The following is a 26355-nucleotide window of genomic DNA, read 5'->3' as shown; positions in this document are numbered from 1 at the left end:
TCCCATAGATTCTCTGGAGAGAAAAATAACTTTTAGAAATAAGTCTCTTCAAGATCACCATTCAAATTACTGGGGTGTGTGTGTGTGTGTGTGTGTGTGTGTGTGTGTGTGAAAACAAGAGACAGGCACATGATTATCTAAGATCTTAACCACCCAAGTAACAGCACCTGTGACCTCAGGACATACTTTAAATCCAAAACCTGTAGCACTAGCACTCCAGTGACTACCCTCTTGTTCCAATTTGCTCCCACCTTCACTCTGCCCACCAAAAAGTCAATAGTGGTTTCTTCTTATATTGAGAAAAGTTTTGCAAATCAACATATTTTGGTTGATAGTCAATGGTTTTTACCTCTATTTAGACAAATATAATGAGAATGTAGTAGAAAGTAGAAAAAGACTTGGACAAAACTACATAGTTTAAATTGGAAATATTCAACCCCATCAGCCTGTCCATCATGTTAAATGTTTATGAAGACAGCTATCTTCAGAAGACTTTACAGTTACTATGGCATCGTTTTCTAATTTATTTTTACTTAACATTAAAATCTGTCAAATATCATGACTGTCTCTGAATGCAAATTCAAAACAGTCTTTTGTAATTAATAAATGAACCAGAATGCTAAATTCCTAAGTAATAAAAAGATTTAATTTCCCTCAAGTAACTTGTTCAGAGGACGTTGGTTACATCTGTTTTCCCTTTCCAGTTTCTAGTATCTGTTCAAGTACCCACTCCTAGAACACACAGCTCATAAAATTGAAGGGAAATTGATCACATCCACAATATCATAGATGGCCCTGTGTGGTACAATATAATCAAGTTTCCTTGCCATGACTGGCTCAGGAGACTAGGTCTAACCCAATCAGCCCGTAGCATTCCTTTGGTTGCAGATTATTGATTAAATAATTAGGCCAGTACAATGTGAGTGGAAATTTACTGGACAAAATGGAAAGGAAGTTTCCCTATTTTGACAGAGAGGCAGAAAACACAACCTATATATATATATAGTTGTATATGGATATGAGGCCTAGTACTGCTGCCACCATCTTGTAATGAGACTGGGATGAAATCAATACAAAAGGATAAAAATGCCATGAATACCTCAGCCAATCAAATCAAGCCTGGTTAAACCAAACCAGATCCCTACCTACAGATATTTTCAGTTTCTTGAGGGCCAGTTTGAGTTCGGTTGAGTCAAATCATTGATAATGACATGACTTAAAATACTCTTGGGGCGCCTGGGTGGCTCAGTTGGTTGAGCGTCCGACTTTGGCACAGGTCACGATCTTGCGGTGTGTGAGTTCGAGCCCCACGTCGGACTCTGTGCTGACTGCTCAGAGCCTGGAGCCTGTTTCAGATTCTGTGTCTCCCTCTCTCTCTGCCCCTTCCCCGTTCATGCTCTGTCTCTCTCTGTCTCAAAAATAAATAAACGTTAAAAAAAATTAAAAAAAAATACTCTAACACACAATTAACATAATTAAGACCACTGTATAACTAACATGTTTCACCTTTTGCTGCCAGGAATTTAGAGTCAAATTTGAATTCACTCACAAAAATTACATAAGCCATGGCCTATGTTTTTTTGCCTCATTTTTAAAAGGTCAAGTGTTATTGCTGTTATAGTAGTAGTAGTAGTTGTTGTTGTTTTAGGATTTTTTTCGTTTCAAATTTTTATTTAAATTCCAGTTAGTTAACACATAGTGTAATATTAGTTTCAGGAGAATTTAGTGAATCATCATTTACACTCAACACCCAGTGCTCATCAGAATAAGTGCCCTCCTTCATAACCATCACTCATTTAACCCAATCCCCTGCCCACCTCCCTCCATCAACCCTCAGTTTGTTCTCTATAATTAAAAGTCTATTTCATGGTCGGCCTCTCCCTCTTTTTTGCCTCATATGTTCATGTTTCATTTCTTAAATTCCACATAGGAGGGAAATCATATGGGGTGAAATCAATGAAATCATTGAAATCATATTTCAATCAAAATAATTGAATTATTTTGCTTAGCATAATATACTCTAGCTCCATCCACTTAGTTGAAAATAGCAAGATTTCATTCTTTTTATGGTTGACTAATATTCTATTGTATATATTAATATAGTACAACTTCTTTATCCATTCATCAGTGGATGGACATTTGAGCTCTTTCCATAATTTGGCTATTGTTGATAATGCTGCCATATACATCAGGATGTATGTATCCCTTCGAATCAGTATTTTTGTATCCTTTAGGTAAATACCTAGGAATGCAATAACTGGATCATAGGATAGTTCTATTTTTTAACTTTTTGAGGAACCTCCATACTGTTTTCCAGAGCGGTGGTACCACTTTGCTTCCCACCAACAGTATAAGAGGATTCCCATTTCTCTACCCTCACCAGCATCTATTGTTGCCTATGTTATAAAGTTTAGTCATTCTGACAGGTAGGAAGTGAAAGGTGACTGTAGCTTTGATTTGTACTTCCCTGATGATAAGTGATGTTGAGCATCTTTTTGGGTATCTGTTAGCCATCTTTGTGTCTCCTTTGGAAAAATGTCTATTCATATCTTCTGTCCATTTCTTCACTGGATTATTTATTTTTTGGGTGTTGAGTTTTATAAGTTCTTTATATATTTTGGATACTAACCCTTTACCAGATACATGATTTACAAATATCTTCTCCCATTTTAAAGGTTATCTAAATAAATAAATAAATAAACAAACAAACAAACAAACAAATAAATAAATATTAAAGGTCACGTTTTCCCACCTGCCTTTCTACTTTTTTCTGGTCATGGTTATTATATTCACGTATACCAACTTTTTTTTTCTTTTAATTGTTATAATAAACCACCAGTTACTTGCAGAATAAGTTGAGGTGTAAATAAATTAACAAAGTAAAATAAAATTAATTAGCCCAAAATAAGTGGAACTTTTTCAGAGGACCACAGTGCAAAAACAAGCAAGGAAAATTAAAGAAACAATTAAAGGTATTTTACAAATCAGAAACTTTTTATTGAAGAAAGAAATGTTCTGTTCATTTTCCAGATAAATGGAAATTGTTGTATTTTTATGTAATCAACCAGAAGAAACAGGAATTGGTTTTATATAATTTTCGATGATCTGAATAGAATTCAAATTGCTAAGTAACAGAATTGATAGCCTAAGAATTATTGCAAAGTGCCTCATGTTATGCAGCTCATTTTATTTGTTCTGACTCAGGCCATTTCACTTCACTAATCTAATTAATTTGTTCTAAAATATGTCACCCCTATTGCATTAAATTTTACATTAAAATTGTTTGACTGCTTGCCAAAGAATGTTTTCCTCGAGAATTGGGTTTGTGGAATAAATGCATATTGCCTATTACATATTTTTCACCATTTGATACACATTTGCTGTCTTTTCATAAGTATCCATAGCATGAAGACCACAGGACCTTTCACATCTGAAAATAAATATTAAATATTTGATGAGTATTACAAACACAATTTAAATATATATAAGTTAAAGTAAGCCTGATGGAAAAGCACTCAATCCTGCTTCGCTTCATCTCTCCTTCTTTGTAATTATAAACCCAAATTGTATTTCTACAGGACCTTACCCTTAAAAAACAGGACAAACTGTCAACCAGACGGGTGGGAAATACTTGTTAATCAATGTAAAGGCTAGCAATTATGGTTCCTTAAAAGAAAAAAAAAAAGCTTAATGGAGAAAATATTTTGATGATTTTGGGCACATTAATGGCTTACAAATCACCAAATGACTGAGTTGATTTAAGGAATATAATATAGAACAGCACACTGAAGAAGGCAGTGGAAAGACCTTCCTCCCTCCTTAGAGTACAAACTCCTAGCATTAGAATTCCTTCTTCATTGCATGTTACTTTCAACACTAAGACTCAGGACGATCACTTAAATTTTCAGTTCTTTTAGTATCGTGAAAGTAAGTTTTGATAAGGGAAGAAAGCAGTACAGAGGGACTTAACAGCAAAATGGAAACCCCATAATCTTTGCCTATTTCCTCACTCAGCCCAGGCCAGCTAAAAGGTGTACAAGCACCAGTCAGTGCTGGCTACTTGTCCATGTGAAGACTTAACAACCAGGCACACTACAGAGATTCAGGGCAACTATACTGACCTATCACTCCTCTATTTTGTAGCACTCATTGTAAATGATACATTTGTTGTGTGCTTGTATAAAATCATTTGCAAATCAGAATTCATGGAAGTTTTCTTGTGTAATAATTTAAAATCACATACCAATTCTAAATACAAAATTAGACACTTTTAAAACCTGCAACCCTTACCAAAATGTATCTAGAAATGACTTCTATTAAATGACAACCATATATTTGCATCTGTACCTTCATTAGATGGCAGATCTCTTTACTACATGGGCATAAATTTGGTAGAACTACATAGGGAACCAAGAGATTTGTTGCTGCTTATCAATTAATCAAATACTTATTTAAGCTTTCGGGACACTTCTGACCACTGTGGGCATTCCCCCCCATTTTTTTTCATCACCAAGGTGCTCTTGAGGAGCTTCACAGAAAGCTTCTATGGGAATTCCTGAGTTCCTATTGCTATAAGGGACTAGAAGTTTGGGTGCGAGCAAATCACAACATGCGCCCACGTGAAGTCTTCTTGCGGGCAGAAAGGCAAATATGTCTACAAACAGATTGTTTTTAACCTTAAATGACTTAAAGCAAACAATGCAAGATTCTAGGAGCAAGGCAAAGTTCAGAGTCTGAGGCCTCCATATCTGAAATCAAAAGCTTCAAGTCAGGTTTCTCAGAAAAAAGAGAGCAGGCAAAGCTATTCCCCGTATGCTTTTAGGCCCCAAAGCAGAATTTCCTCACTCCCATTTCCACAAGGACCCACAGACCTCTGGCCTCAGAAATAGTTGCTCCAAATTAGTTTGTGGTTTGAGGGTTGCAAATAACTTTTTAATTATTATAGTATTTACATGTAGCACTCATTTGCCCACTTTCTTGCTCTCTTTTTCTCTGTTGGATTCATTGCAGAACCTATGCATTATTTAATAAAACAAATAAAAACATTTCAAGCTGATAAGAACCTTCAAACTCCGGCAGGGCAGAGATGATGCTCTGTGACTGGCTGTGAATTCATGTGTATGGACAGTCATAGGAACCAGTCATTTCAAATGTTCTTTTTAGTGTAGATGCTCTTTAGAGGGATACAAGCTGACCAAAAAAAATGTTACATAGAAACTGCAAAACCTAAGAATGAATGTATACTTTATTCTTGTCTTGTAATTCCTTCCAATCTGGCCCTAAATCCCTAACAATGACTTTAAAAGCTTTCGAGAAAAATACAAGAATATTGACAACCTTCTGAAATGCTGCCCTCAGAGTCCATGCCATTGATCGTTTATTCCCTAGTCGTAGGCAGCTATAATCACAGAATGTCACACAAAACAGGATTGACTTCTGAGTCAGACAGCCCTGGATTAGTATTCCAGCACAGTATTCTTATCGTGCTGCATATCCATTTCAAGCCTCAGCCACCTCATCTATGAAATGGAGATAATAGAAGCACCCACTTCACAGAGTCGCTGGAAGCTTAAATGGAACAATGTATATGCACAGAAGCAGCGTCCGCACAGTCAGTGCTCAACAGGCTAGTTCCTTCCTCCACACCCCTTCTGCAAGGCCTGCGCTATTGCTGACCAGGGCCAGACTAGATGTTAGGAAACAGAACCTCTCTTGCAGATGGGATTTGCAATTATGAATGCCATAGAGTTGATATCAAAAATGCCTGGCTAAATCCTGGGCCTCTACAAACCCACCACGCTGTAGCTTTCACCCGGTTCCAGTTATCACCATGGGACTTTCTGCTTCTGTTCCAACTGAGTATGCTTTCTTGGGTGAAAATGGAGCACCATTTGTGTCCTACAACTGACACTGATCCTCCCTCTTGCCAACTATTTTTCTAAGGAGGCAGAGAAATTCACCCCTCCCCCTCACATCCTTAAAGAATGGCTGGAGTCCTACTCCAAACGAACACGTTACCTGAAAACTCTGAGTGAAACTGCTGTCAAGAACCTCCTATCTTGCTCACCTATTGAGTTCCATGATTACCAGAAAAGATAACATTTCTCCAGAAACAGCATAATCTTAGTAACAACATTTATTATTACAAATTGCACTATTGAAATCTTGGGCTATGGAAGGCCAGACTACGGCCAAGTTAAATATATTGTGTTCCAAAAAGCCATATGTAAAGCCACTTATTTGGAACCCAGATGTATTTTCCATAGGAAGTTATGTATTGAATTTAGTGCTTCTATCTATCATACATAAACCACTGCAATCCATGTTGCAACCTACCTAACATACAGTACCACACCTACCGATGTACACAATTAGTGTCTATTTGTATAATTTATTAGCCTGTGAGTCTAAAATCATTTATTTGTTCAACACATGAATATGACATACATTTCCTGCTGTTAACTGCCAGGCACTATTCTAGATACAAGGACAAGACATGTTTATAGACTAGTGGGGAAAATAAATAATAAACAGATAAATACTTCATAACCTCAGATATGAAAAAGTGCTTGATTTAAAAAGAGGAAAGGAGGAGAAGAATAATTGGATGCACTTTAAGAGGCAGCCTTTCTGAGAAGGTGACATACGAGCAGAGACTTAAAGTGTAGGTGTAAGCAAAATAAATACTTGGGGAGAAGCATTCCAATCAGAGGTAACAGTGGTGCAAAGGCCCTTACCTGGACTGAGTTTAAAAGTTTCAAGGAAGAAAAGAAAAAAAAAAAAAGAAGAAGAAGAAGTTTCAAGGAAATGCAAGAAAGTCCAGCAGCTAAAGAAACATAAGGAAGAGGCCAAGAGTTGGAAATGATGTCCAAGAAGGGCCTGGTCAGTAAGGCCTTGCAAGATTACTCTGGAGATTACTTTGGCTCTTATTTGAAACGTGTTGAGAAATCACTAGAGAATTTTGAGTGGAAGAGTGACATTTTAAAAGGACATTCCCAAAAGATCACTGTGGATGTCAGGAGGGGAAAAAATGCAAGGGCACAAGGGAGGAAGGTTAGTTAAGAGGCCACTTCCATACTCCACAGAGAGATGGTGGTAGCTTGGACGAGGGCAGGAGTGGAGAACAGAATGAGATGTGATCGAATGAAGGAGGCCCCATAAAAGAGAATAGGCAAATTCATCAAATAGGACTATTCTGTCCCTCAACATACATTTCCTCACAGTGACCCTCAGTCCTCAAAGAGGCATCTGGTAGCTCCAATTCCCCAAGTGTGCTATATATGCCAAATCATGTCTTAATCCCATTTTAATTTCATCTGCGACCAAAACCAGCTCTACTTATAAAGCATTTCAACAGGACAATCAAGCCTGGTTCCAATAGCAGCATGTCAGCCACTCAGAGGTAGAAAGCACTGAGAGTCCCTGCTACCAGTGAATGTATTAACTTACCTGCATGTGAGGAAGCAATTATCTACATCTCTTCTCCCTGGATTTATGTTCCGGGAGTTCTTTGGTCAAATCCCCCTTTATGAGCCTGAGGCCCTCTGACATCACTACACATTTAAATTTTTCTTCTTTGGCAGAAAAAATATAGAAATAACAGACTATGGCTATTAACTGTTATTTTCAAGTTAATCATGCTAGATGATTGTGCAACATTCTCAGAAAGAAATATTTGATTGCAGGGGCGCCTGGATGGCTCAGTCAGTTGAGCATCCAACTCTTGATTTCAGTTCAGGTCATGATCCCAGGGTTGTGGGATTGAGTCCCGCATTGGGCTCTGTGCTGAGCATGGAGCCTGCTTAAGATTGTCTTTCTCTCTCCCTCTGCCCCTCCGCCCCTCCCCTGCTCACATGCTTGCTCTCTCTCTCTCTCTCTCTCTCTCTCTCTCTCTCTCTCTCAAATAAAAAAACTTAACAATTAAAAAGATTTTTTAAAAAAAGAAATATTTGATTGAAATGTCCAAAAAACCTGTACCAAATGGAGTTAAACAGGCAAGATTTCATTCAGACTACTACAATAGTGGGGAAAGACTGAACTCAACCGTGCTGAAACAAAAGGTGGGAGAGATTTTAGGCACTATGGTGAGCAAGCATAAAAATACTAGAGGAAGCTATGGAGGAGGTGGGTCACTCTGATTATGTCATTCATGTTTGCTAATTGCTGCTTATCAAAGTTAGGCTCCTGTCCTTCAGAAGAGACCAGGAGAATAGGAACTATCTTCCTGGATGACCCATTTCAAAAGGATGGCTCCCAGTTCCTGAAGAAAGACATTCCTGAATTGTACAAGATTTACATCTCCAAGAAAAAAAGACAGAGAAAGAATTTACAACTGCAGGTTTTCTAAAGTAAATGCTCTAAGAGAAGGGAGGTCAGAGACCTTTGGTCCAGAAGAAACCTATCTGAAGTTTAGCCAAACTCAGGGGAATGCTAAGGCTGTCTTGGTCAGCAAAAACATCAATATTCAACGATTACAAAGTTCATAAGAGAAATCTTTGCCTAAAATTTTGCCAGCTTTCTGTTAATTGCTGCTTATCTTCCTAATTTGAAGAGTTTTAATTTGGCATTGGCACACGAATGCTATCTGCTCCCAGACAAGGTTATCGAAGGCCCAGAACAGTGCGAGAGCAGATACCACTTAGCTCTGGAAAAGAGAGCTCTGTCTGCATCCCAAAAGGCTAGGAAGTCAGAGTGGGCCAGACATGAAATTTTAAAAGATTTCACAAGCAGAGATTGATAAACCTCTTTGTCTTTGGAAGGTTCTGAAATTTCTGCCTTATTGGTTTTTGTTTGTTTTCTTTGTTTTGCTTTGTTTTTTAGCTATTAGAAACCAAAGGTTTAGTCTAGAAAACAGAGTCCGCTCTGATTTGGGAAGGGGCCTAAAAGTCTTTTCCTAGAACTTTGAACCTGAGAACACTGCCTCCTGAGAAATCAGGGATTCCCCACTATTCATACAAAGTCATATAAATCAAATATTTGTAAGTCAAGAACTGCCTACATAGTGCCATGATTAAGAGACAGTTCTTAATTCTTGTCAGTTTTTAAAAGATATGGACATTTTTTATAACATTTGTAAAGTAACAAAATTGTTGAGATGGATATGAGATCACATTAGATTACACTAGATTAGATTAGATTAGATTAGATTAGATTAGATTAGATTAGATTAGATTAGATGGGAGAATAGATTACCCCAGGGGTTAATGATGGGGGAAGAAGGCAAGTTCGGCTATCAAGGGAGAGCACAGAGTCCTGTGGTGATGATACCACAAGTTTAAGTATCTTAATTGTGGTGGTGATTACACAAAGCTACATATGTGATACAATTGCACAGAGCTACACAGCCACATACATGCATATGTAACAAGTGAAATCTAAATAAACTCTATGATTTGTACCAATGTCAGTGTCCTGGGTTTGCTACTGTACTACAGTTATGCAAGATGTTAATATTGGGGGAGGATGAGTGAAGTGTGCACAAGATCTCCCTACACATTTCTTTGCAACTTCCTGTGAATCTGTCATTATTTCATAATAAAAAGTTAAAAGATATGGACAAACTGAAGTGCTTCCAGAAGGTGACTTTAAAAATGGTAAGAAACCAGATATATTTAATCTTGAAAAAGAAAGAAAGAGGAAGCACCAAAGACCTTATGACTGCTGAAGCACTGTCTTACAGAAGCTGAGGTTAAATTTATTCTGGAAAGCTCCAAATTCTAGTACTAAAAACAAAGTATTTAAGTTCAAGACAGGCAGTTTTCATCTCAGCATAGAGGAAAGGAAGATTTTCTTACAATCAGAGCATTCTAAAATGAAAATAGGGTCTTAAAACACAGTAAACTTTTTTTCACTGAATATGTTCAATCAAACTTAGATGACTACATTTCAAGAACATTGCTGGAGTAATTTCAGAATAGGGTAAGATGAATTTTTCTATAGTGTTTTGTCAAAAAAATATATATATCCCATGGCTATCTTCTTCTCTAGTTGTAAGCATTAGTATATACAACTCTACCCACCTTGCACTCACCAGCCAGACTCCAGTTATGAAAAAAAAATTAATAACTCCTGGAACAAATATCACTCCCTGCTATTATTCAGAGAAATTCAAAAGATGGCACACTTACGTTAAAACAAATAGAAAATATTTGGGAAAATATTTTCTAAAATAGAGTTGTTCACTCAAAACAGGAAAAATGATGGAATTTAGAAAGAAGAAATAATATTTTGTAAAGCTGCAATGTACAAGGTCTAACATGTACAAATTTGAACCAGACTTTTAAAATCTAAATATATACAGCAAAAGAAAAATCCCGTGGGTGTTGGAAAACTATTTTCTAGTTCAAAATACATTATACCCAAGTTTGTTTTTAAATTGTTTGTCTAAAATTAGAAATACCATGTGTCAAATGTATGGTGACATCATAGAATGTTTAAGACAATGTTTAAGATAGTATGATCTATCTGGTAAAAACTGAAGTACAAGTAACATAACTCCATCCAGAATTTCCAGACAAGTGTTTTTTATACTATACATTGCTCAATATAAATAGAATACCCCTTAAAGTAATTGTGCTACAAAGAGCATAGAGAAAGATGAACAACACTTCTGTCAGTAGACAGAACAGCTAGAAATGTGAAGGCAGACAAGGAGTATTCACTAATGGCATGATCAACCATCCCTGAATATTCTCTCTGAAGGAGCAATGATTGAAAAATGTTCATCTTTTTTGTATACTTGGGCTTTTGTTTTGTTTTTTAAAGGGCACATAAAAAACACCATGAGGAAATGTTTCGGCCTTAGGCTCTTGCTAGCATGATGGTCATCTTTGGGAGGAAAAGCCCGCATTTAACTATTTGGGTAAGAAACAGAACCACTTGACCCAGATGACAATGGCATGGTGGGAAATGAACAAAAAAGGCAAGCGGTCAGCAAATGAATGCTAGATAAGGAGCAAAATTAGAGGAGCTCCATGTTCCAAATGAGTTCTGGGTAAGCAGGCTCCTGTCTGAGGGTGCACTAAAAATTAGATTAAGTTTTGTAACATCAATAAGAACTGTTATTGCAAGTGAAATGAATAGGTTTAAGCATTGATTTCTTTAAATCTTCCCTAGAAATATATAATGTGCTTGATACAGCACCCATATAAATTATATGCTATTTTATATTCTAATAACTGTTTGGCTCATCCATATATTCATCTAATATCCATACTTGGGGGCACTCTAATACATCTACCCATTCCTCTATTTTTCAAGATATATTTACACCATGCTTGTTATGTCCCTGGTACTTTCCTAGACACTGCAGTACAAATATGAATAAGAAAACATTTTAACCTCCCAACCAATGTAGGATTCTTTCTTAAAATGTCCCTGAAAGCTAGTTTCTTTAATTAGATTCAGCAACAGGAAATTTAGTCATTTCCCAGGCATCTAATTCAATTTTTGGACTGATAAAATTGTTTTAAAATTCCATTTGAGATAGGTACGAGCTGTTTCTGAATATTGAGGGCACAAATAATGTCATATTTCTGAAATCAGGGAAATCAAATTAAAACAAATTCACTAACATTGGCAGGAAAGGCACTATTAGTCATGCCAGGAGAAAACACACATACACACACACACACACACACAATTTATTTTGAAGTAAAAATAAAATATGATCTCTCAGCTATGTTGCCATTCCTTCTCTACCCTCTACCCTCTGCTAGTGCCATGGCGTTAGGTGAAGAGGATACAATCACTTATGATTCATTGTGGGTTGACAGGTTAACTGACCATAGCAAATTCTCCCTGAGACCCAAACACTTAGCACCAAGTCCTTCACTACCTCTCACCAACCACAAGCCCTGAGATCCCACCATCTCAGAGCTGATGCATTCATGGGGGCTCCAGAAACCAAGTTCAGCAGAAAATATACCAGCCCCTCTTTTTCCAGTAGTCCAAGGATCCAATGGTGTCTCTAAGTCTAAGTGCAGCCTGGATCCTCTCATGGATAATTGACCCTGTTTGTTTCCCAGAGCTTTGACTTATTAATTTTTCCTTGAGAGTAAGAAAAACTTGGATTTCAAAGAAAGTTCGGACTACTTTGGGAGAAAAAAAAGAGGTGAAAATACTTTCATTTGTTTAAGCATGAACAAGATAGTTAATATCTCCATAGGTGGCTCTGCATAATTAAATTTTTAATAATTCATCTGCTACATTTGTCATGAGATAAAACCTCTTGTTCTCTAAATTCTTCCAAACAGTCCTAATCGTGCCTCTTGTCAAATCTACTGCCAAAGGAGAGAGGCCATGGTAGTTCAAGGCAGCTCTTAGGTCTATCGAAGTCTTTTCTAGTCTAAACACGCTCAGTGTTTTCAACTGCACCGAGTGGCACTTCATCAGGTTTAACACTGAAAATCTCAAATGTGGTTAACAAATAGGTTTTAAAAAGGAAAAGAATAATGATATGCCAAAATAGTGCCTTGTTTTAAAGCACTTGCTTTTGCATCTCAGGGATCCAACCCAATATTGGGTGATTTTAGGTGGCCAGCATTAAACCAAAACGTCTCTGCTTCTGGACATCCTTTGCTTATCACTCCCCAGTTCTTCCTGGATGATAAACCTGTCTCATTGGCAAGTCCATCTCAGGAATGGAGATTAAGACATCAAGAAATCATAGCTTTATGTCTCTAGTCATTAAGATGATCCAACTAACTCTCAGCTTTTTATTACTTTGTATATTGATAAATCACCAGAACCCATATAAAGAAAATGAAAAAAGTGTGAAGGAATCTATACAAAAGTATATTTCAATGGTGAAGCAAAGAAAGAGTAGTCAATTCAGTCAGGGAAAGTTGATGATAAGTGAGTCAATAAAGGCTCCAAGGAAGAGGAAAATTTGAAATATAATTTTGTTAGGTAGACAGGGATGGAAAAGAGAAGGGATCCTAGATAGAGCAATTCAGGCCTGCCCTATACTGAAGTCAATCAGGCACTCAGCAGAAATAGAAGGAGCATGAGCTTCAGGAAATCACTGGTTCAAGTCAGCCTTTTCATGGCTGAATCAACTATGGGATTTTGCCTTTTTTCTCAGGCAAGAACTCTTTGCCTTTCTTCAAAGGATGATCCCTCTCTTACTCCGATTTCCCAAGACTTAGCTTCCTGCCTTCCACTGCAAACATCCTAGAAGATAAAATCCTGTTTCTAGATCTGGGCCTTATAACTGGGTTCTCCCCTACCCCCATCCTTGCTATCTATTGTTGCAAAGACCTGCCTGAATAGCTACCAAACATCTTTGCTAACCCTGAATTCTTTTCCCTACCAAAATGCAAAGATGTTCCTTTTTTCCTCGCTCCCTACATTTGGACATTTTTTTTTTTTTTTGTAAATTTTATGAAGGCCTTTCTACTGGTGGTTTCAGCTGGACTCTGGATTGTAATTTTTCCCATTCTGGCCATAATAACCAAGTCAGATTTATAAATCACTTGTAAAATGTTTACTTTGCTTATGAAGCACAAAACTGGTTTGCACGTGATTTATTTCACTTAAGTCAAATCTAATGCTGCTTGAAAGACTGTCAAAAACTTAAAAAGACTTCCAATTTGAGTAGGCTAAAGTAATTTGTGGAAAACTAAAGTTCACACACACACATACACAAACTAGAAAAACTAGATAAAACGATGTTTATAATCATCAGAGATCTGAGGAAGCAGTTCAAACTCTGAAATAAAAATTCTAAAGGAAAAACCTCAGAAAGGTGAGCTATGATCTGAAGCTGCTTTTTTTTCCTGGGGGTACTTGTTGGCTCCGGCCTCAGGCAAAAGGCTGAGAATCCAGGCTTGACTCCAGGCAGAGTGCCATGGAGTTAGTGTGACAAAACTGGAGACTTAAGATGGCTCGAAACAACCATGTCTTGATGTCCCCTCAAGACATTTGCCAAATTTTGAAGGCACATAGGGCTGCAGAAAACCTCTGAAAAGAATGCTTTCTAGATTCTTTCAAAGCTTTGAACACCACAAATTAGAGTTAAGGACCCAGCAGGGCAAGGGTTACCAATGAATACACCAGGCTCTTAGTTCAAAACCTTGTAGACATACCCTAGGAATAAGATAAAATAAAAGGTAGACTACAGCCTTAAAAACTAAATAATAAATAACTGCAATTCAGCCTTAGCACAGCTCAGTTGCCAACTGGATCAATGTAGTCAATTTCTACTCTGTCTGCCTAGCAGAAAAAAAGATGAACACTCTCTGGTAGAAGACATCATCTGGATAAGTCACGGTTTTTATAAACAATGTTTAATATGAAATCAAAATCAGTGGGCATGGCAAGAGATAGTGCCATAAGAATAACGTCCAAGAGGAAAAAAGCAATAAAAATAGACACACAAGTGATGCAGATACTGGTTTAGCAGACAAGAGCTTTAAAGGAACTATAGTTAATAGGTTGATGGAAAGAGGAAAAGATGAAGAAACTATACTAAAATGGAGATTTTCACAACAAAATTGAAATCTATTAAAAAAAAAAACATGGGAAGTCTGGAATAAAACAATACATCTGATATTAAGAACTCAATAGATGGGTTAACAATGGGTTAGAAAACATGACTGGTGAACTGGAAGACTGACCAATTTATTTTCCTAGATGAAAATCTAGTAAATATTGTTAGAGACAAGTGAGAGATAAGAAAATGATCTCAAACCAGAAGAAAAGGACAGAAACAGTGGGAAAAGAGAAATATTTGAAAAGATAATGACCAAGAATTTTCCACTGATGACAAAGACATTACTCCAGATTTAAGAACTCCACATAACTACAAGTAGGCTAAATTACAAACCACTTTGAAACACCCATAGTATCCCAGAGCTTCCTAGTGATCAAATTCTGATTAGTTGGCTGCAACTCTACTATACTGGTGGAATTTGAAAACTAAATGGTAAAATGATTTTCAAGTAGTTGCTTTTTGATGACATAATGTGTTATAGTCACAAGCATAGAGAGTAACTAATATGTAGAGAAACAAGGACACTTCCCTGGGAAATAGTAGCAGCATGGAGTCCAGCACTATGAATGGTTTTCAGTAAAGGATAACCCTTGGACCAAAGCCAGAAACCCAACTCTAGTAAAGATCCATAAGCAACTGATTCTTCAAATAATTACTTTCCTGCATCTAGTGTACAAACTACTTTTGGCTCTGTATCATAATGGAAAGGGAATCGTCACTTCCCCCTTCTTACCTCAGACCAACTTCTGACCTGACCAATTTCCTGCTAATTACAGCCCCTCCCAATGATGGTGGAGCCAAAATCTGATAAGTCAGAGCCCAGACATCCATTGAACCATGGTTTTCTAGTAGCTTAAGTAATTGGATCTACAACTCCAACCATGCCATCAGTTATGTAAAGGCCATCTCTGAATACCTAGACCTTTTTTTTCTTTTTTCCCTCACAAATTTGCTTTAGTGTACCAAATTAGACTTATGGAGGGAGTGCCTCTAGCCACATGCTCCAAGTGTACCAGAGGGCCCTTCAAGTGCATATTTAAGAGTTCTTGATATAGATAACAATAAACTTGCATTTGATGACCAGTTTTGTTATGCATAGTTCCACTTTAAACACTGAGGGGAAGGCAGATAATTAGTAGGAAATATTTTGGACACTACAGAATCTCCAGCTACATTATATAATAGTGCCAAGATCCAATCTGTATCACAATAGTCTCCTCAGCTACTTTCATGTGATCAAAATAGCCATAACTAAAAATCATTATAAATAGCACAATATTTTAATATATAAAACCAATCTAGAGATATTAAATGGTAGTTCTCATTTTAAACATACAAATATGTCATGTATGTGCAGAAATATTTTGTATCTTCAAAATATACGACTATGACAGTAAGAATACCTGGAAATCTAGGATCTCTGTGAGTTTGAATTACTCAGCTGAGTTCTATAACAATCCTTTATAGAATTATAGAGCTCCAGACACTTTTTTGGTTGTAAGTGACAGAAAGGCAACTCAAGCTAGCTTAAGTAAAAAGAAATCTGTGGACAGAGATGAAAAGTATAAGGATAGAACTGACTCAAGAACTATGCAAGCCAGTTACTCAAACAATGTCATTATTTTCTGTCTCCACCTCTCACTTCCTCTTTTTTCTAAGTTACCTTCTCTCCCCATAAGATGGACCCAAGCAAATTAGATTTAGAAACCACAATAGAATGAGATTGTCCCTTTCCCAGTAGTTATAGGGAAGCCTCATGGCTGCTCTTTACAGGCCCAAATTAAGTCATATATCTCTGAAACAATCTCTGGGACCCAGGTTACTTGCACCTTGGTCACTTACCCACACCTGGACCACATGGACTGAGAGCATGAGTAGAAAACTCAGGGTGCATTAACAGGAAAAGGAATGAAGTTAAGTAAGGCAAAAATAAACAAATACCTATTATACCTTTCTCTGAAAATTTCTCTATAATGACGATATTTTGTTTAACATAATTTCTGGACCTGATCACAAAACACTTGCATAAATGCATATTTCAACATTTTTCTCTGAATATAAGAAATCCAATTTGACAACATTTTAAATTACTGAAAGTATAATTACCCTATAAGCAAGTGTGTTCATCCATGCAGTGATTTTTTTCCCCTCCTCTCCAACTTCTTACTACCATTTAAACTGTCTCTTTTGATGGCTCCAACTTGATGGAGATATATATTTATCTTAAATTCAAGTTTGAGACAGGCATGAAGAGAGAAATGTATTCTGCATGTTCTATGTAATTTATTCATGATTATAGACATTAAGAGTTTAAAATTAGAAATTACCTAATGCACTACTACTTTCTATGTCATAGAAAGATTTTTAAATGTTGCCTTGGAATAGATTATTACTTTGAAAATATGCATCTAAACTCTTCATAGGTCCCCCAATTTGGATATATAAATGATAAATAATATAGGACTTCCATTATTTGATCCTGGTTGTTAACTTACAGATTTTCTATGGGCTGAACAAAGATTTTCATTGAGTTAAACACAGATTTTGGATGGTTTTTCAGAGATTCACTATGGGTATTGCATGACATTAAAAAACAAAGCCATTGTGAATCATATTTCTCACTCCATTACAAAGAATAATAGAACATTCAAAAGAACTATACCAAGTCATTAAATGGGAATTGTTCCTATTCCTCTCAACCTTGCCTGTGACAGACATCACTAATTGATCAATGCACTCCTCACCTCCTTCTCAAAACGACACTCCAGGAAACCACTACAGACAAAAGAAGCACTGAAAACAAAATTATTTACCAGTTTTGTACTTTAGAATACTTACTGAGCCAACCAACAAAAATTGAAAAATTATCCTGTCTTTCATCAATGACCCTATATGGATTTTTCTCCCAATCCTGGATCTTTTGAACTTAATTTCCTCAGACTTACATGTGTAGATCTTTAGGAATAAAAAATGTCAAAAGCTAACTAAGACTCCAGAGTTATTAGAATGTTCTATTAATCTGCACCTAATCCCATTCAGAGAGCAACTTGAAACATCTAGGAACAGCACACAGAAGTGTTATGGGCACTTACCTCCTAGACATAAGAATACCTGAAGCATCTCTATCAATGTAGATTCTTGGGAGTGTCTAAAAAACCAAACAGCTCAGGAATATTCCCTTGCCTTGTAGAAACCCAGACCCTGGATCCAAAGATTTTCATATTCTCCAAGATTTCCTCCATATAAAAGCCTTCTAATCATTTCCCCAGACGAAAAGTATTTCTTCAGACAACCATTCATTTAACCAACTCATTTTAGTGTTTTTGAAATAAGTGCAAAGGCCTCCTCCTACAAGATTTCAATCCATTTGCTTCTTTTTTTAATGTTCCTTTTGGTTGCCTTGATAAGGGAACATGGCAATGAATAAATTAATAAAGAATGAGAACAATGTGATTGTTTCGATACAAATGTGCTTACCCATGGGATGACCATGTGGCTTTGGCAACACGTACTGTGCATCTGGGCAGAAGTCTGTTTGAGGAGTTAGCTTCAATCATTCCTTCCCTCAATGTGTGGAAGAAAATTCGCAGCAACGAATTATTCAGTCTCAAGGGGCAGGAAAGCATTCTGGCAATGACATAAACATTAGTTTCAGTATTGTTTCTATGGGAACCAAGGGATCATTCTGTGAAATGAATTGTTATTAAACTTACAACATGTAATAAGAAATGTATCTCATCAAGCAATGTGGTATCCCTCACTTTATGGTATAGCTATGTTAAGCCAAACAGTTTATAAAGGCAAGTGAATCATTTGTTACAAATGTCTGTTATAAAAATCATATGTGTGTTTCCACAGGGAAGAGTCCACCAAATGATGGAATTGATAGAGTTTTATGGGAAAGCAATTACAATTATAGATATGTCCCATGGCATATACTATACTTGCTCCCAGGGATAGACCTGCCTAACAGTTCATTTTTCCTCTGGAGTACTTTTCTTTTTCCAGATCTTCTTTCCACAGCTAGACACAGTACTATCCCCATCCTCTCAAAATCATATGAATTCTGTAAAAGCCTGGAAATTAACTGATTTGACATCCCTCAACACGATCCCCTTAGATACTTCTTGTCAAAGCATTTATAGTATCTAATAGTTTGGGGTTGTTAAATTAAGAATAACTGTAAAGGGGGAAAGGGCAGACTTGAGAGAAGCTTTGGAATTACCAAACTACCAGGAGATACTTTAAGCCTGAACAATTATGAGTGCTTTAAGTTTGGAGGAATGTTTATAGAAATAGCAAAATGTCATCAAGGGAATTCTCCATCAGAAGAAAATATTCCAATTTGACCCTCTGATTTGACATTAAATTACCACATTTATTTTAGCTTAGTTGATTTTTAGTAAGCCTAAAAAAGTATTAATACATTGCCTTAGTGAACAAGAAACTAAGTGACTTGCCCACAATTTAATCACTTTCCAAGAATATTTGCCTTCTTTACATGTAATTTTTATGAAAAAAACCTTTGATGGTATTTATGCAAATGACTCAATCAAAACTCATAGTTCAGATGTGTTATGACACGATTAGATTACTTTGGATTAGATCATAGTTCCCCCCATGTAACATAGGCTACATTGCCAACTAATCAGCCAGGACCATCCTTCATTTATTCAGCTTGTATGCAAGATATTATGCTAGTTGCTGTGAATAATGGAGCAATGTGTAGGATTTCCTCAAGCAAGTAAGGCATAAACGCAAAAGTTACAACACAATGTTAAAACTGGTATGTGCAACATAAGGCACAAATAAATGTCCATGGGTATTCAAAAAAGAGAGAAAATATTTCCATTTGAAGGTTCAGGAAACAGTAGTAGTACTGTGCTTGAAAAATGGGTAGGATTTTAACTAGTAGACACAGGAGAAAAGAACATTCCAGGGACAGAAGACAGTAAGTGGTACAGAGTGGTAAAATTCTGGAGGAACAGTGAGAAGACTATGTTTTCCATAAAATAAGGTGCAAGAGGAAAGTTAACGAACAAAGCTGGTTGGGCCAGGCTAGGACACAGCAAACTAAAGGATTTCCACATTAGTTGGTAACAATGGCAGTTGTTTAAGGTATTGCACAAACAGGTCATAAATGTTATCCTCTTAAGATTAATCTAATAAAATGGAGTGGAGAGATACTGGATGTTAAGACATGAGCTAGTGCATTACAATAGTCCAGATGAGAGGAATGCAGGTCTAGATTAGTGCCAAGAGAACTGATATGGGCTTGCAAAAAACAAGCTCCATGGTGGTGGCTCCATGGTGGTGGCATGAACCATATTGCCTTCTTTGTTGCAAACAGTACACACCCAATAAATATTTGTTAAGTGAATGAAGCAGAGTTAAGAGATACAGTAGAAGTAATGTTGGCAGACCTATGAAACTGATTAACAACAGAAGGGAAAGGATGAGGTGATTAAGATTTTGAGACTTTAATAGCAGTTGCATAACAAGAAATTCAGGAGAAGGTTTGGGGATGATGCATTCATTCATTTATTTATGCAATAACCATTCTTGAGCACCTACTATGTGCCATTTCATATAGAATTTTGAAGACAATGAATCTGAGATGCTAGGTAGGACAGGTATTCAAATGCAGATGACAAGCAGACTGTTTAGATGTGTTTCTACATTTAATAGAGAATCTCCAGTGAAGAAGGCATTTTAATGACCTCTCAACTGTCCAGGATTTCAGTGTGGCTAGATCTAGTCATATTTTACAACAAAAAAAATTTTTAACCTCCAATTGCAATGTCTCCTTTCATAATTTATGGATTCCATTTTACAGAGAATTTCATGAGAAACACATTTAGTTTTTCCTTCTTTTTCCTAGGTGAAAGTTATGATACAATAAGTCCTATAAAGAATAGATATTGCTCATAAGAAACTCAGAACTTAATGGTTTAATCAAATATGATAATCCCATCTCAATACCCACATTCTAAGTATTTCCAAAATTAAAATTTTACTGAGTAACTATAAATGATCTTGATGATGGAAATGGATAGAAATAAAACATACCACAATTTTCAAAATTTTCAACTGCTCCAAAAAATGAGATTTTAATATTGTACTAGTTTGGGATATGTCTTTTCAAATAATGAAAGCTTTAGGAAAATGTTTTCATTTACCTTATTTTTCTTGTAAAATACTTGCCATTAATTTCTTGGGGCGCCTGGGTGGCTCAGTCAATTAAGCATCCAACTCTTGATTTCCACTCAGGTCATGATCTCATGGTGGTGAGATCGAACCCCGCATCAGGCTCCACACTAAGTGTAGAGCTGGCCTGGTATTTTCTCTCTCTCTCTCTCTCTCTCTCTCTCTCTCTCTCTCTCTCTCTCTCTGTCCCTCTGCCCTTCTCCCTCTCTCTCTCTCAAAATAAATAAATAAATAAATAAATAAATAAATAAATAAATAATTTCCATTAATTTCTTCCTAGGAAAAGAAAGTTCAAATGATCAGTATACATTTACCCACCAAAACAAGATCTTAGAGAATATTCAGAGTAATTTTTCTGAAAGTTTCATTTGTAAACTCACACCCAATGTATGACTCCCTTCATGTTGGGGGAGTACAGCAAAGATTAAGGGACTTAAGACTTAAGTATATGTCATCTACAAATGTCATGTATGTTTTGTTGATTCTCTTATTCCCTTAAGCCACCTCCTTAGTATTTGTATAATTCAAATACAGTATAGAATGTGTGTGTGTGTGTGTGTGTGTGTGTGTGTGTGTGTGTGTGTAATTTATCTGCTTTTTTCTAAATTGTTAGCATCTTATGGCAAGGATCATAAGACATCTATACTTAGCAGTTACTAAATTAATTATTGTGACTAAATTCTAATGATTCTATTTACCTTTTGAGTAGGGGTATGGGAAAATTGCTCCTCAGTTTTAATCCTTAACATAAAACACGCCATTTAACCTAAAGAACCCTAAGAGAGCTTGTAAATATAGATTCTTTGGGTAATAACAACATATTTACATTCTAAAGCATTTGGTTCCCTACTGGTTCATACCTCAAGATAAATAGCTGTTTCTATAGTTTATTGGAAATAGAACATGAGTAATTGGACCCAGTGAGCAATATCTATCCTTAAAATCTACCCAATATATGGCATATGCAGAGTTTAACACGGAAAGCCAGAAGGCACCTACTATATTAAGGCATAGAGAGTAAAATAATCATGCTTCACATCTCAACAGAGAACTTCAAGAGAAGACAATTTATTCTCAGGTATATAAAAATATCGTAAAATTTAATTTATGCATATCAAAATGAGAAAAATTCCTTAATTATATCTAGTATGGATGATACAAGGAAGAATACATATTGAAAAAACAACCATGAAAGGAAATGAAAAGAAACTTACAATAAACTGTCCACAAGGCTGTAAATAGTTTAGCAGGCTTTCCTGTTTGGTACCTGAAAAATTCTTAACTAAGAGAAGCAGTTCTTTAGTCAATGACTAGCATTCTGGGAGATTATTTGAGTTATTCCTTGGATAAAAGTGAGCCACTAGGCTTGGAATACCCAGATACAGTGTCTAGGGGTTTTCCATTATGCCTCAGCACTATCACAAGGCTTCCCCACCCTAGTTTTTAGCTCCATTGTGATAACAAACAACCCAATAAAACTGTCTCCTCACGACTGAAAGTTTCTCAAAGATAGTGTGGGTATTTAAGCTGACTCCGTAGAACAGAATCCTTAATAAATTTGGAATTCTTGGCCACTTTAAGTATATTCACAGACTACAATAAAACTTTTCATTTTTTGTAGGAGTAATTGACACAAAAATAGCTTCATGTGGTGACTCTGCAGTCTTATAAGCTTTCTTGGAAAAATGATACAACAAGTGTTTTCACTTCATTTATTTTCTTTCTGGCTAATGTGATGTTGCATTAAATCTTTCCTAGGGCCTAGAGTCTAACTGTGGTAGATTTTAATTTTGTAGGTATAAATTTGAAAGAAAATTAGAAGCACAAAATAAAAGAAAACCAAGAATAGAGCATTAAGGCTAGCAAACAGGCCCTAGATCATTTTCCTTTATAATTTATTATTTCTTTCTACAAATATTTACTGAGTTCTGCTGAACTCTGTGCCAAGTACTGTTTCAGTTACTGGGAATATCAAAATGAACCAAAGAGAAAAACTATCTGCTGTAATAAAAACACAAATTATCCTAAAAGACAAAAGATCAACTAATAAACAAATATATTAAAAACAATTTCAGTTAGCGTTTGGTGCAATGAGCAAGCTGAAGAGGTACTATGACAGTGAGTGGTCAAAGTGGGGTGATGCTGCTTCAGACTGGGCCAGTAATTCTAAGCACAATGGGAAGCCATCGATGGTTTTAAGTAGGAAAGAAATATCCAATTGATATTTTTTAAAGATCTTTTAGGCTGTCATGTGGATGTTAAATCATTTGGGTACAAAAGCAGAAATGGGGTAACCAGTTACAGAGTGAGTATAGCAACCCAGGAGAGCAATGATGGAACCGTGATCCAGGGTAGAATTGAAAAGATCATCAAAAATAGATTGGGGGTTCACCTGGATGGCTCAGTCGATTAAGTGTCCAACTTCGGCTCAGGTCATGATCTCAAGATTCATGAGTTCAAGCTCCTCATTGAGCTCTGTGCTGACAGCTCAGAGCCTAGAGCCTGCTTCAGATTCTGTATCTCCCTCTCTCTCTGCCCCTCTCCCGCTCACTTGCTCACTCTCTCTCTCTCAAAAAATAAATAAATAAATAAATAAATAAATAAACGTTAAAATTTTTTTTTAAAAAAAGAAATAGACTGGGGATATATGTATTTTGGCAGCAGAGCACACAGGACTTACCAATGGATTGTGTGTCTGGAGATGAGATAAAGAGAGGAATCCATTTTTATGGATATGTCTCCTGAGGCAAGGGAAATAAAAGCAAAGCAAAAATAAACTATTAGGAGTATATCAAAAACCTTCTGCACAGAGAAGGAAATAATCAACAAAGCTAAAAGCCAAACTATGGGATAGGAAAAGATATTTGCAAATGATATATCTGATAAAAGGTGAGTATCCAAAATATATAAAGAACATATACAACTGATCACCCAAAACCCTGTGTGGAGACAGCAAGAAGGTATCAGCTATGAGGCAGAAAGAAGGTCCTCATCTGACCACACTAATGCCTTGATCTTGGACTTCCCAGCTTCCAGAACTCCTGGGGTCCAATGTGCCAGATGCGCCACCCATCCTGCAGTGATTGAAATGAAAACCAGCTCAGAGAGATTACAAAGTTTGCCCAAGGGAACACAGCTGGAAGCTAGGTCTCTGACTTCAGGGCCAGTGCTGGTCCCCACAAAGTACTGCCTCCCACCTTTGTGAGAGGAGTTACAGTCTTCTTGCCCAGGCAGTTCAAAATAATCTAAGCTGAAATCTTTAGAGAGAAGATGGCGGCATAGGAGGACACTGGGCTCACCGTGTCCTGCTGATCGCTTAGATTCCACCCACATCTGCCTAAATAACCCAGAAAATGACCAGAAGTCTAGCAGAATGGACTCTCCAGAGCCAAGCATAGACAAGAGGCCCACAAAAGTGGGTAGGAATGGCGGAGAGGCAATGTACACTACACAGACTGGTGGGAGGGAGCCGGGGCAGTGGAGGGGCAGCCAGCCTGCCCGGCAAGGCAGAGCCCCTGAGTCTGGCTTGCAAAAGTGGAGGGGCCAGACTGCATGAGTTCTGACAGCCAGCGGGACTTAACATCTAGAATGTTAAAAGTGAACAGCTCTGCACTCGGAGAACGGAGACTGGGGAGGGCAAGAGGACACTGGGAGGCAGAGTTGTTGAGCCTCAGAAGACACAACTCAGCTCAGTGGGGAACAAAGGCACTGGCCAGTGCCATCTCCCTCTCCCATCCCTCAGCCAAAATCCTAAAGGGAACCAGTTCCCATCACCAAACTTGCTTGCACCACACAAACACCCAACACTGTGCTTCTGTCAATCCATTCCCTCCAAGGGGTCTGCCTCCCTCCCAGTGCTGCAGGGCCCCTCCCTCAGGGGATCACCTATGGCAAAGCAAGCAGAGCCTGTCCCTCCCACCCCTGTACACCTTGCAGATCCACCCCAGCTAATATGCCAGATCCCATCAAAGCAGCACCACAAGCCTGGCAGTGTGCAAGTAGCCCAGACAGGGGCCACACCACTCCACAGTGAGTCCTGCCCCTGGGAGAGAGGAAAATAAGGTACACACCAGTCTGACTGTAGCCCCAGCAGTGGGCTAGGGTCAGACATCAGGTCTGACTGAGGCCCCGCCCACCAACACAAGTTACTCCAGACAGTACAGAGGAAGTGCCCTGCAGTTGGGAGCCACCCCAGGGAATACTCAAAATGATGAAACGGAAGAATTCTCCTCAAAGGAAACTCCAGGAAGTAGCAACAGCTAATGAATTGATCAAAAACAATTTAAGTAATAAAACGGAACAAGAATTTAGAACAATAGTCATAAAAAAAAATCGCTGGGCTTGAAAAAAGTATAGAGGACAGCAGAGAATCTATTCCTACAGAGATCAAGGGACTAAGAAATAGTCATGAGCTAAAAAATGCTATAAATGAGGTGCAAAATAAAATGGAGGTGACGACAGCACGAATTGAAGAGGCAGAGGAGAGAATAGGTGAATTGGAAGATAAAACTATGGAAAAAGAGGAAGCTGAGAAAATGAGAGATAAAAAAATTCAGGAGTATGAGGGGAGAATTAGAGAACTAAGTGATGCAATCAAATGGAACAATATCCGTATAATAGGAATTCCAGAAGAGGAAGAGAGAGAAAAAGGGGCTGAAGGTGTACTTGAACAAATAGCTGAGAACTTCCCTGATCTGGGGAAGGAAAAGGTATTAAAATCCAAGAGGCACAGAGAACTCCCTTCAGACGTAACGTGAATCGATCTTCTGCATGACATGTCATAGTGAAACTGGCAAATTACAACGATCAAGAGAAAATTCTGAAAGCAGCTAGGGATAAACAGGTTGTAACCTACAAAGGGAGACCCATAAGACTAGTGGCAGACCTATCTACCGAAACTTGGCAGGCCAGAAAGGAATGGCAGGAAATCATAAGAGATGAAGAAGGACATTATATAATAATTACATGGACTATCCATCAGGAAGAGCTAACAATTAAACGTCTATGTGCCAAATACAGGAGCCCCCAAATGTATAAAACAATTAATCACAAACATAAGCAACCTTATTGATAAGAATGTGGTAATTGCAGGGCACTTTAACACTCCACTTACAACAATGGATAGATCATCTAGACACAGGACCAATAAAGAAACAAGGGCCCTGAATGATACATTGGATCAGATGGACTTGACAGATATATTTAGAACTCTGCATCCCAAAGAAACAGAATATACTTTCTTCTCTAGTGCACATGGAACATTCTCCAAGATAGATCACATACTGGGTCACAAAACAGCCCTTCATAGGAATAAAAGAACTGAGATCTTACCATGCACGTGTTCAGACCACAATGCTATGAAACGTGAAATCAACCACAGGAAAAAGTCTGGAAAACCTCCAAAAGCATGGAGGTTAAAGAACACCCTACTAAAGAATGAATGGGTCAATCAGGTAATTAGAGAAGAAATTAAAAAACATATGGAAACAAATGAAAATGAAAATACAACAATCCAAATGTTTTGGGATGCAGCAAAGGCAGTCCTGAGAGGAAAATACATTGCAATCCAGGCCTATCTCAAGAAACAAGAAAAATCCCAAATACAAAATCTAAGAGCACACCTAAAGGAAACAGAAGCAGAACAGCAAAGATAC

The 26355-nt window shown here is 37.3% G+C and overlaps 1 long non-coding RNA gene across 1 annotated transcript in view; it reads right to left on the bottom strand.

The window, feature by feature from the left end:
• Positions 1–3020: 3020 nt before the first annotated feature.
• LOC123379198 overlaps positions 3021–26355 on the bottom strand; it is a 42625-nt gene continuing 19290 nt past the window's right edge. Inside the window, exons 2-3 of the long non-coding RNA XR_006583398.1 lie at positions 17972–18121; positions 3021–3430 (exon numbers count right to left, since the gene is read on the bottom strand). This is a non-coding gene — a long non-coding RNA (uncharacterized LOC123379198). The remainder of the gene's footprint in view (positions 3431–17971; positions 18122–26355) is intronic.

Source organism: Felis catus, chromosome C1 (assembly GCF_018350175.1).
Source record: "Felis catus isolate Fca126 chromosome C1, F.catus_Fca126_mat1.0, whole genome shotgun sequence".
Lineage (NCBI taxonomy): Eukaryota > Metazoa > Chordata > Mammalia > Carnivora > Felidae > Felis > Felis catus.
The sequence above is the reverse complement of the archived record's forward strand: the minus strand, read 5'-3'. Positions and strand labels throughout refer to the sequence as shown.